Below are 15006 nucleotides of genomic sequence, written 5' to 3' on the forward strand. Positions count from 1 at the left end.
GTGCGGTCCTCCATTGGCTCATCTTCTGGCTGCCCACAGAGGCCCAGACCCCAGCTGTCAGCCTCTGAACTCCGCCACTTTTGCTCCAGACCCAGAACAGTGGACTCATTTTCATCACTGAGGCCACAACTCAAATGTTACTGTCTCAGAGAGCCCTTTTTTGACCTTTCTAGCTGAATCAATGTCCTGCCTCTCTCTCCATCTTTTAAAATAAAATTTTTAATAAATTGGAAAACATATTATTGTTTTATTTTCTATCTCTCGCCTAGAATATAAACTTCTTGAAAAACTGACAATCTAGATCCCCCAGTTTATACCCAGTGTCTACAGTTATGATCATTCTTTTCTTGTATTTTCCTGTTGAGAAATCAGCGACATGCAGAGGGAAAGCTTTCTTCTGTGTGTTTTCTTTCACAGGGTAAGTTCAAAAAGAATTCTTAAACCAAGATAAGATGGCAAGCTGTGAGCCTTTCTGGTTTTCTGGAATGAGCAAGCTAATTGGCCACAGGTTTATAAATAAGCAAGATTAATCTACCCATGAAGATTTTGCAAAGTTATTTCTACTTTGTAATAATAAAGTATGCCCTTTTGAGCTCTTACTGGTTTGATGAAAAGGCAATTGGCATGACAAATTTGTAATAAATAGAAGTCATCAGCTTTTCCCAGTGGCCTGTCATGATCCTATAGTGGTTAGTATTCTGCATTGTGGCTGCAACATCTGTGGGAATCTGAATATGACAGTCTGAAATCTACCGCTTTTTTTTAAATCCCAGAAACTAATTCTAAGGCTTTAATGGGGAGCTAGGTTTTGTGTTATTTAGAAGATGTATAAAGAAAACCTTCTTTGACTCCTTTCTAGGCACTGATTATCAAACCAGACAAGAACGAGAAAGCATGAATTTTTACAATCTATTATCCTTCAGCTTCCCTTTTCTTTCCATCTCCACTCAAGGTAGTATCCACAGTTACATTTAAAAATGAGGAGCTATCCAGATGCCTTGCTCAAAGGTATTTGCAAAGTCTCAGAAGAATAAAACAACAGGTTTTGAAGGTGAATTAACAGTGATTTTGGTTTCTGAGAGTGTGCATAGGATTGAATTCCAGAGTAAAGCTTCAAGAGAGGCCAGCTTTTTATGAAGGGCTTTGCATGTCAGGATAAAATGGAGGTTTAAACACTGTAAGCAAAGTTTGCTGGTAAATGAATTTAGGAGAGACTGTAACTGAATTTGCATTTTAGTACTATTCCAATAGGGCACAGAGTTGAGAGTTGAGTGCAAAGATCATGAGGAAGGTCAGGGCATTACCATAATGGTCTAGGCAGAGAAAGTATACATCTTTAATAGGGCAAGACAATGGAGTTAGACACCTTCATTCATTCAACAAATCTTTATGTGGGGGCATATGGCATGCCCCTAGGCTTTGGGGATGCTGAGTGCCTGTCTGAGGATTCAGACACTGAATGGTTGCTAGATGGCATTGACCCATGGGTCACGAGTATGAGGCTCTTTCAAAATTTAATCTCATGTGGAATTATATGGGGCGATTCCAAGGAACCACTGTTTCTCTACATGTAGAAATAGCATTCTGTAAAACAGTATATGGTTCATGGGAGGAGAAATTAGGTCTAAGTTTCGAAGTTGAATGCGACAACCTCATCTGTTGATTGATTGAGGGAATTGGTAGAACTTTCCTTTCTTAATCTGAAGACCCTAGTGTGGGAGTTTAAAGTAACTTCATTTTTCTGTGCATAAAATGTCAGTTGACTTATCTGATCAAGAAGAATATGAATCCAACCAACACAGATGTTAAGCAAACATATATAGTCCCTGATTTAGGATGGTTCAACTTAGAATTTTTCAATGTTACAATGGTGCAAATGCGATATGCATTCAGTAGAAACCATACTTCAAATTTTACATTTTAATATTTTCTTGGACTAGTGATATGTGGTGTGATACTCTCTTTTGATGCTGGGCAGTGGCAGTATGTCACAGCTTCCAGTCAGCCACGTGATCATAAAGGTAAAAAGCTGATACACTACAGTGTAATGTGTTGCCAGATGACTTTGCCCGACTGTAGGCTAAAGTGTTCTGGGCACATTTAAGGTAGGCTAGGCTAAGCTATGATGTTTGGCTAGGTGTATTCAATGCATTTTCAATTTATGATGCATTTATTGGAATGTAAACCCCACTGTAAATCATGGAGCATCTGCACTTCCTAATTCCTTTTACAGAAGCAGGTTAGGTCTGCAACCAGAAGTTGGTGCAAATTTCAGGAGAATCAAAATATTTCCCTTTCAGAAAAATGGGTAGAGTTAAGAGTGGAAATTGGGAGAGAATCCAGGAGCAGAGAGACTGAATGTGTGTTTCTTTGCCTTTGCACCTTTGCAACTTCGCTCCACTTGACACGTTGGGAAAAGGAAGAAATTTTATCTTCAGTCAGCGTCTGAGGATCATCAAGGTACTATGGACACAAAGCAGGAAGAACGTCTAGAGACAGACCAGGTTATGGGGGTAGCAGGGTACGTTGCATTATAACAAGGGCCATCACACTAAGCAGGTGACATCTGAAGTTTCCCACTGCAGAGTTTCATAGTGACCAAAATTTCGGGTTAGAAATAGAGGAGAGGATAAACTTTTGTCTTGGTAATGAACTGGAGGAGGGGAAAAGTAAATCTGAATTGCATATTATTATTGACCATTCAGGGAAACGCTTTAGAGACCTGATCAAAGCTGTTAGTATTCTTGGAGCTCAGTTGTTTATCATATGCTGTCATCAGCGCCTAGGGAGTAATATTACCTTGTTAAAAATCCCAAGACAAAGTGAAGCATAACTATAACAGGAGATCTGGTACCAATGAGTTTGCAAGCAGGAAGAGAATGTGAAAGCAAATTCGTAAATACTTTTCTCCTGCACGGGCCACACAGTGCTATTGAAAGTGGTTGTCAGTGATGGGGCAACCTGGGCGGTGGTATTAGTGGCGTCTGTCTTTTGACCCCTGAAGTATATCTTACCTCCTAAACGTTTAAAAAGAACACTTGAGCTATATTAACCTACAAGGCCACGACAGAGTCGGGAGATAGGGCCCTGTTCAGAGAACCCGGGTCTCCCTCCCTGGCCCCGACTCCTTTTCTTTTCTCCGTCGCCGGAATTTTTTCAGCCGCCTCCCGCACGCTTTCAGCGTCGCCCTCATTCGAACAGGATAGAAAAACCCGACCATTCACTGCCTGGGGTTTGTCTCCTGCTTCTCTTCTGCTAACCGACCGGCCCGCTGGTGCGTCTGCGACCGTCGCGAGGCGTCCGTCCTTCCCTGAGGACGAGCGCGGGACAGCGGCAGGGACTCGCCACCCGCAGCCCTGGAGCCGGGCCCTCAGCGCCTGCGCGACGCTGGTCGCTGTCCAGCAGATGTCTGCGCGGGAGACCCAGATAAGCCTTGTGCGGCTACCTCCTCCTGGGTGATCCCAACCCTGCCCCCAGCCACTCGATAGAAACACGATTCGCTTCGTCCCCGTTCCTGAGTGAAGGTCTCGTCGCCCACGACCTGCTTCGCCTCGCTCGCGATGATTTCTTACACTTGACTGGGGATCCCGGTGCTTTCGGCCCTCCCTCCTTAAGCTTCTGTCCTCTATCCGTTATGAAATCACGTAACTTGTTTTGGTGTGAACTGGGACAGCTGAACTTCGGAAGAAATTAGGCAGGATTCCCTGAAAAATATGTGTGTGTGTGTGTGTGTGTGTGTGTGTGTGTGTGTGTGTGTGTGTGATATATATATATATATATATATCTGCTCCTTTTGGAGCAGAGCTAATCAGGTAGTTTGCCCAGAGTAATCAAAATTTTTGTTAATTCTCAGGAGGAAGCATTAAAACAAACAGCCAAAAGTTCTAAAATGGGGGACTTTTCACTCGAAATGGGCTGATGCAGAAGATACTATTAGTCAATTTGTAACAGATTCTTGTTTTATTCCGTCATAAATCTTTTCCAGCCTTCTTCACCTTCCCCCACCCAATCTTTCTCAGGTGTGTGATGATCCAAGAAGAGTAATAATGCAAGTTTTATGAAGATCTCCTCAGAAAGAAAAGGTTTCAGAAATATTGTTTTCTGTTTACTTTTTGATATGTGGATGATAAACAACACCCCATCTTTCCAGAACACAAGGAGGGGGCAACTTCAAGCTAGCAGTTGAATTGGGAATCTTCTGATACATTACGCATTGCATCATTGGCCCTACTTAAGTCAACATCGTTTTTCAAAAAAATTGTGTTAAATTTTATTTGTAAAACTTTCTACCAAATAAAGATGTGCAGATTGAATAAAATTTCTAAATGTGGTTGATAGCACTTGGCCTCGCTCCCATTTGTCTGCTCTCAGCTTTCCAGCTGAAAAAATGTAAAGATTCACGGTCTACTTGAAGTGTCATTAGTTCAATTTCCTGCCAGCCTCAGGTCCTTGACCTCAGTGGTGAGGAACCTGAAAGCAGCAGATGATGCAGATTTTAGGATTTTGTTTTTGGAAAAGGAAACCAAGTGTCAGGGACCGGTATGAACAAATGAAATAACAGAAATACTGGCAAACCCAATCAGGCTACTAATTCTTGAGAGTGGTGTTCCTTTCTGCACTTCTAGTGTTCACAGTACGCATCTCAATGGTGACTTTTATCAGAATTATAAACAGCTGTTTGCTCAACTGTCTTCCCTACTCCATTGTAATATTCCTTGAGGGCAGCACATTCAGCGTCTACAAAAAGTAATTTTACATTAAAAGTCTGCACACGCCGGGCGCGGTGGCTCACGTCTGTAATCCCAGCACTTTGGGAGGCTGAGGGAGGCGGATCAGAAGATCAGGAGACTGAGACCATCCTGGCTAACACGGTGAAACCCCGTCTCTACTAAAAATACAAAAAATTAGCCGGGCGTGGTGGTGGGCGCCTGCAGTCCCAGCTACTCAGGAGGCTGAGGCAGAAGAATGGCGTGAACCCGGGAGATGGAGCTTGCAGTGAGCCGAGATCACGCCACTGCACTCCAGACTGGGTGACAGAGCGAGACTCTGTCTCAAAAATAATAATAAATAATAATTTTAAAAAAGTCTGCACACATGCATGAAGGGTTGAGTGAGAAAAAATGCTTCCAAGCATCATGAAAAAGGTTGAACCTGTAAAACAGATAGGCTCACAGGTGTATGATCCTATACTATTCCAACTCACATATTTAAATGAAAAAACAGTGGATTGCTATATACAAAAGTGGTTTTCTGGGTTTCTTGGATATAATAACTTTGAGGCTCACAGTGGCTTTTAAATCCTTAAGGCAGGAGAGAGTTGGGGCTGGGCATGTGTCGATTAAACCTAAAGACACTGACAGACCATATGGCTAGGCTGGAGCCAGTGGCTGAGAAGTTGGCCTCCTAAGTGAAGAGAATGTCTGATTTGTTGATAGGAAAGCAAAAGCTTAGCGAACCAAGTGCGCGCCAGACAGACATTTTTCATACTGTTTATATGGCTGGTTTGAGTTAATGCTAGTGATTAGGATTTAGAACACAATACCCACCAAACTTGTTTATGAGATATTTAGCACAAAGATCTCTACATTACTAGAAAAAACTCAGGAAACTCTCAGCAATAGCTCCACAACATTAAAAACACTCAACTGGCTTAAACAAAGTAGATTTATTACCACACATAATAAGTCCAGGGAGTAGAGAGGTTCCATCATGTATGTCATCAAGACCCATGATACATGTTTAGATATTTTGATGTTTTTGAACTTTGCACTCTGTCACTCTCAACATATGGGTCTCATACTTTGGCTGGTTTCCCTGCAGTGCCACAAACTAACAATCTCTTGATAAATTTTAGAAAAACAAACAAACCGACCTCTTCCTTGTATCTCTTGTTGAGGAAAACTTGTCCTATATGATCTCCAGTAGATTTTCTCTCACATTGTGAAAAGATCCCAGTCATGAAACTCCCAGAGGGCAGAGAATTTTTATCAAAACTCAGGCTTCATAGGTGAAGAAAAAGCTTTGTCACTGTTAGAAACTCCTGCCAGGGACCACAAATAACAGTGAGGGGGTGGGATGGCCTAGGGAGTCTTCAAGGTGAGGAGAAAGGTTTTCATTATCAGTCTCCAAGAGCCAAAGATTCATTCATCTTCTCACACCAAACTGTGTCCTCTCCCGTGAAAACCCAGGTTCCTAGACTCCTAATCCATATTTGAACAATGATTAGTAAAAGGCCAACTCTTTCCAGTCTTACACAGTTATTAAAGAAGGGTGTGTGTGTTTGGCTGTGAAGTCTTGAACGACAGGCTAGATATGAACTTTCAGAAGTTAGCCTTGTCACCACTACCAAGGTTGGCCTAGCCATCTCTACCCAGTTTCCTCTCTGTTTGATATTGCATTAACATTGGTTACTGATATTTGCATGGGTTGCACTTGGATTGGTTGCAGTAAAGCACATCGAAGCCAACAAGGAAGAAAGCTGAAGAAGCAGAGAATTCCTGAGAAAAGAAATGATGACATAGAAGATGAAAATGACTACAACTATTAATATTTACTTAAAAATTACAGTTTTTAAACAGGTTTAACAAATGAGAATGTTGCTTAGGAGCTTAAAGTACAGGTTACGCTGGTGGTAGGAGATCAGGAAAAAAATAAAAATTAAAAAACTAAAAAATAAGTGTGGGTTACTCTATTAATCCCATTTATTTATCCCAGCCTTGCCCTACTACAATTTATTTTACAAATTCTCTTATCTTCAAGACATGGTTCTAACAGAATTTATAAGAGAAAGAGATTCTTTGCCTTCTATGAAGGCAGAATTCTAACAGAGTAAGAACAGCTGCGACGAGCAAATGAGAAGCCATTGTACCAAATAATGCCTAGAAAGTAGCAAGGGAAACAGTTGAAACTGATAGATATGATGGTCCTAGATTCAGGACCTATCCCAACTTCCACTCGCAAAGCCCCAAGAATACTTACCAGGTAAGGGAAATAGTGTGGCACTGCATCAAAGGATGAAAAATGGGTAGAGAAGAGTGATTTTCACTTCCTTGTATAACTTATTTACTTTCAAAGCATGCAAAGAGTGCAGCAGTAATGCAAGGAACACACAGATACCTGTTACTCAAAAAAAAGAAAAAAAAGTGATGACCCATCACCAGTTAGCTTAGTCTACTGCCTAAGGGCTAATTCCCAGAACCTTAAGATGTCATTTTAGCTCTCCCTACTCTGGGTTTTTTTTTCCTTTTTCTCCCACTGGATCTTGCTTTTCCTTAGCAGTCCCTGAGCAGTTTCCAAGAGACTATGTCTAATGGAACACCACCCCACCCAGAATCAGGATTATTGAGGAAATCTCCTTCCTCCTATTCCTTACTTATAATGATGAAGGTGATTGCACAGTTAAGGTGCATTTTCAGGTATCATGAAAGAAATGAGGGAAGGCCAGGAGTATGAAGCTCAGGAAGGAGAGAAGAAGGGTGCTGATCATGAAAATTCAATCAAATATGAAGTAGTCTGAATTAGCGAAGGAGAGAGAAGAAAGGTTAACAGCTTTCTAGGGCCCCCTTCCTGAGTCTAAGTGCCCAGATAGCTAAAAGATGCAGTTCAGGGACTTTAAGGCAGGAACAAATGGCAGCTCAGGGGAAGCGTAGGGGTAGAGGGAGAAGGATGCTGCAAAAATATCTAGAATCATGAGTCAACCTGACCTGGTATCCCTAGAGGGCCCCTGGATAAGATATGCTTTGAAATGAGCCACTATTACTGGCAGGAATGTTTCCTTCAGGTATACTAGGACAGAAAAAGAGGCTGACAATCTCTGGAAGGGACTGGATTGGAGCTGGACCCTCCCTTTCAAGAACAGAACTTACTTGATTTTGATAGAGGAATCCAACATGTGACCTCACCACTGCAGATTGCAAAGAGAACACTGAGCAGACTTCAGAACTGCCTGGGATTTCTATATTCACCCAGGTCAAGAGGTTGAAGGCCAACCACAGAAGGGCAGAACCAGTGAGAGTATAGATGAGGATTAGAATGCCATATAGTCTAATTATCCCAGGTTTCACACAAACAAGCACTGAGTGAAAAAAACAAAAGGAGTCAAATGAATTAGATTTCCTCAGTCCCTTTGGGATTTCTTCCCATTCTTAAACACCCATCAAGGCCAGTCTCCTTGTCTTGACTCCTACTTAGTTTCCGGGACTCTTCCTCCTTCTCATACCCCAACCAAATCCTCTTGGGGCCACAGACTGACCCTGTGTCCCTCACCAGCAAGAACTGAGATCTTTCTCTTTAATCTCAACTTCTTATCTGAATCACTTACGTGCACACAATCATACACAGCCTTGTATTGTTACTAAGCTTTTCCTGGGCATATATCTTGTCTCTCTATCTAGATTAAAAGTCCCTAGAGGACAATCACCCTGAATCCTTCATTTCCCACCACATTTATCACAATGCTTTCTTTACATGTAGCAGGATCTCAGTGAGTATCTGTTAACAGCAAGGAAAAATAAAAAGCCACACCACATGTCAAATACATTCCTTGGTGATGTCAAGAGAAGTAAAAATTTTTTCTGGTGCTTTGTATGCTCAACATTCCCCTCCTGACTTCTCCCCTCAAATCACAACCTTTTTTTCACTTCTACTGCTTATGTTCCCAGCTTACCTTCTCTTTTATTTCTTCTCTTCACCTTCTTTCTGTTTCTGCCTGCCGGGAGTGTTCTCCTTCAGCTTTCATCGTTTGGTTACTCTGTTTTCGATAGAGCTTTTTTACACTGAGGGCTATCCTAGCCTTCTCCTCAAGAATAGAACCCTGTGACCCCTTCCTGCCTCCCTATTGGCAGGAAATTTTGTGACATCATAAGTATGTGAACTCTGCCCCCAAAGTGTGAGATCCTACCTTGCTCCCCTTGTTTTTTAAAACACCTCCCATACCCTTCAATGTAGCATGGCTCTGTTTCTCTTGGCACATGCATGCCCCCAAAACTACAGCTTGTGCCCTTAGTTCTAACTTCTAATACTGACTAGGCAGGAATACTGTATTCCCATATAAGAATGAAGGATACTTGAGAGAGGATACAGAATAATCTGGGCAATATCTGGGAAGATGTAAGTGGAAACCAACTATGTGTTAAAGAACAACGGGATATACTACATCCTTTCCACTCCACCAGAATGATGTTAAGATATGTAATGCCGATGTAGGAATTAGCAAATAAGTGGGTAAATGAACATAAGCTGAAAAAGAAGACCATTGCTAAAATCCTCCGTTGAAGTTTACTAAATGTAAGCTCTAGGAAAGTGGGATGATTTTTAGTGGCGCTATCTCGGCCCACTGCAACCTCCGCCTCCTGGGTTCAAGTGATCCTCCTGCCTCAGCCTCCTGAGTAGCTGGGACTACAGGCACACACCACCACGCCCAGCTAATTTTTTTTATTTTTAGTAGAGACAGGGTTTCACCATGTTGGCCAAGATGGTCTCAATCTCTCGATCTCATGATCCCCCTGCCTCAGCTTCCCAAAGTGCTGGGATTACAGGCGTGAGCCACCACACCCAGCCGATTTTTGTCTATTTTATTCACTTACGTGTTCTGAGCATCTAAAATACTGTCTGGCACAAGGCAAGTCCTATATAAATATTTGTGCAATGAATGAATGACTGATCCAGGAATAAAAGGCTCATCCTCAGAAGACAGAGTTGGCATATCTGCCAGTTTTCCCCAGTCGACTGTTTCTGTTGGATATGTATTATGCTAACATATTTATAGGATTAACTAGGATTTAGAGTGTGCAACAGCAATACATGTCTCATTAAATTTTAAAAACTAACTAGAATGAGTGTTTAAAAGAATCACTTAGGACAATGTAAAAATTTACACACTAAATAGTTTGTATTCTTAACCAGATTTTAAAACTAGCAGCACACAGGTTAGGATGAGTTATCATTGTATACATATTTGAAACTATGTTGGACACTGGCTGACAAAAGAGGGTACCATATTAATGCCATTCGCTGGGGGAGGGAAGGGATATTTACAGCAGAAAATCAGAAGTAATTCACCTAGGTAAAGATTGCTTTTGCCAATAATGTGCTCATGGAAACTCAGCCCTGAGACTTACAAAGAACAGATAAGGCAATATCTTTAAATCTTAAGGTTGGTGAGGACCTCATTGAGAAGAGCGCCTATTTTCTCCTGAGCTATGAATTGACCCAGGAAAACAAAGATGATGGGCAAATATATTTTTACTGATGTCAGAAGAGAAATAAAGGAAAACTATAAATATATTTAGCAAGCAAACTGTTCACTGTCTACAGCAGTCACCTACTCTTTCCCTTATTTATGAAGTCTCAATCAATATATTAAAATCATAACTCTTCAATCCATACTCCCTTTAAAGCATATACTCTTTTAAAATGAAAAAACTGTTCTTTGCTTAAAATGGTATATAAAAGAATCAAATAGCAAAAGCTGGAACCAGAAAACCTGTATTCAAATCCTAGTTTTCCACTTACTATTTGGCCAAGCCACTGCTTATAGTAAGGGATTACTGCTAAATTTGCTGAATGTGATAACAGTATGCACCTATATAAATAAAATAAAATAGTCCTTATCTCTAAGACATACAAACTGAGATGTTTAAAGTGAAATGCTATGTCTGGATTTCACTTTAAAACACTCCCTCCACCTCACCCTCTCTCCACAAAAAATGTGGTGGGGAAACAGAGAAAACAGGATTGGCAAAAGTGAGTACAGGGGAGTTTGTTACCTAATTATATCAACTTTTATGTTTAAAATTTTCCATCATAAGAAGTTTAAAAAATATAAATTTGACATCTCAGTCACCCAAAGGGCTAAAAGCTAATTTCTCTTTCTCACCAGATTGAAAATGCCAGATTGAAAAACATTGTCACCAGATTGAAAATGCCACCTGCTCTCTATTACATTCAGTTGTGCTCACTGATATGTTTCATTTTAGATGGTATAACTTTTCTGGGTCTCTCAGATATAAACTCTGCAAGAGGCTGACTGTTTTGTTTATGTATACTCATTTTATTAATCACATAAGTGATCAAAGACTGTTGTTTGACTATGCATTATTTCAACAAAAATAATACCTACCCCTATAGAATTGCTATAAAACTATATTTAGAAAATAAATGTAAAAGTATTTTTAAAAATGAGCCTCCATATAAATGCTTCTTCATCATAATTATTATTGGAAATTTAAATCCTTTGCCTTATTTTTAAACATCACACCAAAATTGGATATTATGCATCACTCTATGGAGGGCCCTCTTGTCTCATTCTAACTAGAATGAGTTTTTAAAAGAATCACTTAGGAAAATTTAAAAATTTATACACTAAGTTTCTATTCTTACCCAAATTTTAAAACTAGCTGCACATAGGCTAGGATGAGTTATCACTGTATATATATTTGAAACTATATTTATTGCCCAGATTCAGAATATTTCAAAGTCAACTGCATTACAGCTGACCAATGATACAAATGCATTTTTGATTCAAATATTGTTTTCTAAAGTTATCCAAATAGTACATTTAAGGAACTTTCAAGACATTCAATAAGAAATAAATTTCATTTCATAAGCAAAGGATGCACCAAAGTTTCCTAGGCAATACACAGGAAAAACAAAAACTTGGAAAAATATTTTTCTCAGAGAATACAGTCAACACAAAATGTATCAAAACAAACATAAAACATTTAACCTGAAAGGACAATTTTGTCTTCCCCATAGACAAAATGCTAAGTGAGTAAGACAGATGACTGCCAACAGACTAAATTTCTCAGATTATGGAAATAAAATCATGTATTACTTGCATGAAGATGTCTTTCTAGGGATTGATGTTTTCCATTATTGAAACCTAGTGCCATGAGTTATAGGACTCCCCTTGCTATCGTTTTGTGCTCAATATACAATCTCTGGCAGGCTTTGATGGCTAGCTTACAAGGAAGGAAATATATGAATAATAATAATAAAATGTTACTTAATAAGTATTATTCTGGGCATTTTATATAAATCATCTCATTTATGCCTTATAGCACTCTCTTGAGATAGAAATTTCCAGGTCTTGCTCAATGAGACAGAGGTGATGCCTCTTGGAGAAGGGCAATGGCTGCATAGGCAGTTTCCTTAGTGATGTCACTTTGTCACTTCTGGTTCTCTCTCATAAGCTCTGATATATGATTTTATCAACAAACTGAGTGAGGCTATCTCTCAAGAGTACATTAACCAACCACACAGATACCAAGTAGATTACAAATCCATAAATTTTCATTGTGAAATAAAATTGTCAAGGTGTTTGCAACACTAGAGTTGCAGGTCTATACATTCTTTGCTCACAGGGAAGCTGCACTAAAAGTCAAACTGTAATAAGAATGGCATTTTGTTAATTTATAGCAAAATATAAAACTGTCAAGCAGATCAAGAGTTCATTCTTTCTATATGTTATCTACCAACAAAATCAAATGTAAATAAAATGATGAGTATAAATTCATAGCAAGAAAACCCAAACAATAGAACAACAGTTCTTCAGGACAGTTAGCCTGATAAGAATGATGACTGGACACCCTTACCCAAGACACTCTCTTCTGTCAAACACTGATGACATAAACACAGCACTGAGGGGAAAGGCATTCTGGGATGTATATGCAGAGTGAAGAAAGGATAAAAATTGGAAAAAGAAAACAACAAACACATGGATCATTCACTTGTGTAAATCATGCATAATAAATCACAGTTCTATTTCATCTACATTGCTAGAAAAATTATAAGTTTTTATCAAGATTAAGATGAAATGAGGCCAGGCACAGTGGCTCACGCCTGTAATCCCAACACTTTGGAAGACCAAGGCCAGCGGATCACTTGAGGCCAGGAGTTTCAGACCAGCCTGGCCAACAGAGTGAAACCCCATCTTTAATAAAAATACAAAAATTAGCCGGGCGTGGGTGGCGCATGCCTGTAATCCCAGGTACTCGGGAGGTTGAGGCACGTGAATCACTTGAACTGGAAGGGGAAGGCTGTAGTAGTAAGCCATGATCGCAATCTGGGTGACAGAGTGACACTCTGTCTCAAAAAAGAATAATAATAAAAATAAAAAAAATTGAGAGACTATAATTATCTCAAATTTGTCAAATACTTTTCTGTATCTATTAATATGATTACATAATTTTTCTTCTTTAGCCTATTGGTGTGATATATTGATTCTGGATGTGGAATCAACCTTATATACCTGGAATAAATTCCACTTGGTCATAGTGTATTTTTTTTAATACATTGTTGGATTCAATTTGCTAATATTTTATTCAGAATTTTTGCATCTGTGTTATGAAAGACACTGGTCTGTTGTTTTCCTTTCTTGTAACATCTGTGTCTGGTTTTGGTATTAGGGCAATGTTGGCCTCCTAGAATGAGTTAGGAAATATTTACAGTGCATCTATTTTCTGGAAGAGGATATAGAAAATTGGTATAATTTCTTCCTTAAATGTTTGGTAGAATTCACCAGTGAATCCATCTGGGCCTAGTTTTTCTCTTTGGGGAAGATATTATTAATTCCATTTTTAAATAGCTACAGGCCTGTTCTAATTGCCTAGATATTATTAATTCCATTTTTAAATAGACATAGGCCTACTTCTCCTTGTGTGAGTTTTGATAGATTGTGTCTTTCATAGAATTAGATCATTTCATCTAGGTTATCAAATTCGTAACCACAGTTGCTCATATTTCTCTACTATCCCTTTAATATCCATGGAATAAATAGTGATGACCCCTCTTTCATTTCTGATTAGTAATTTGTGTCTTCTTTTTCTCTTAGTTAACCTGGTTAGAGTTTTTTCAAGTTTTTTGATCTCCTCAAAGAATTAGCTTTTGGTTTTGTTGATTTTTCTCTATTTCCTCTTTTCAATTTCATTGGCTTTTGCTCTAATTTTTTTTTCTTTATTATTATTATTATTATTATTATTATTATTATCATACTTTAGGCTCTATGGTACATGTGCGCAACGTGCAGGTAAGTTACATATGTATACATGTGCCATGCTGGTGTGCTGCACCCATCAACTCGTCATCTAGCATTAGGTATATCTCCCAATGCTATCCCTCCCCCCTCCCCCCACCCCACAACAGTCCCCGAAGTGTGATGTTCCCCTTCCTGTGTCCATGGGTTCTCATTGTTCAATTCTAATTTTTATTTCTTTTCTTCTGCTTGCTTTGGGTTGAAATGTATTCTTCTTTTTCTAGTGTTCTAAGTGGAAACTTAAATTACTGATTTTAGATTTTTCTTTTCTAATATATGCATTCAGTACTATAAATTTCCCTCTAAGCACTGCTTTCACTGTATCCTATAAATTTATAAGCTGTATCTTAATTTTTATTTAGTTTGAGCTATTTTTAAATTTTAAATTTCTCTTAAAACTTCTTCTCTGATCTATGTGTTATTTAGAAGTGTATTGTTTATTCTACAAGTATTCTGAAGTTTTCTAGCTTTCTGTTATTGATTTCTCATTTAATTCTATTGTGGTCTGATAGCATATTTTGTATGATTTCTAGTCTTATAATTCGTTAAAGTGTGTTTTATGATCCAGAATGTAGTCTATCTTGATGAATATTTTATGTGAGCTTGAGAATGGAATTTTGTTTTGAATGAAATAGTTTATAGATGTCAATTAGATCCAGTGGAATGATGATGCTGTTCAGTTCTGCTATATCCTTACTAATTTTCTGCCTGCTGGATCTGTCAATTACTGTTACATGGGTGTTGAAGTCTCCATCTCTAATACACTATTTTTCATTACAGTTCTATTGGTTTTAGTCTCATATTTTGACACTGTCTTGTTAGGTGCATACACATTAAGGTTTGTATGTCTTCTGGGATGACTGACACTTCCATCATTATAATGCTACAATGTAATGTAATGCTGCTCTTTATCCTTGATCTGAAGTCAACTTTGTCTAATACAATTTAGCTACTGCAGCTTCTTTTGATTAGTG

At 38.9% G+C, this 15006-nt stretch overlaps 1 long non-coding RNA gene across 2 annotated transcripts in view; it reads right to left on the minus strand.

The window, feature by feature from the left end:
• The window catches only part of LOC129038081 (uncharacterized), a 36315-nt gene extending 27495 nt beyond the window's left edge, over positions 1 to 8820 (minus strand). The window contains exons 1-4 of one of the 2 annotated variants that reach the window (XR_008503070.2): positions 8666 to 8820; positions 7866 to 8074; positions 6979 to 7116; positions 5648 to 6497 (exon numbers count right to left, since the gene is read on the minus strand). This is a non-coding gene — a long non-coding RNA (uncharacterized LOC129038081). Of the gene's footprint in view, positions 1 to 5647; positions 6498 to 6978; positions 7117 to 7865; positions 8075 to 8665 lie in introns of those variants that run through there. The other variant, XR_010126612.1, reaches the window with a different exon arrangement.
• Positions 8821 to 15006: the final 6186 nt, after the last annotated feature.

Source organism: Pongo pygmaeus, chromosome 5 (genome assembly GCF_028885625.2).
Source record: "Pongo pygmaeus isolate AG05252 chromosome 5, NHGRI_mPonPyg2-v2.0_pri, whole genome shotgun sequence".
Taxonomy (NCBI): Eukaryota; Metazoa; Chordata; class Mammalia; order Primates; family Hominidae; genus Pongo; species Pongo pygmaeus.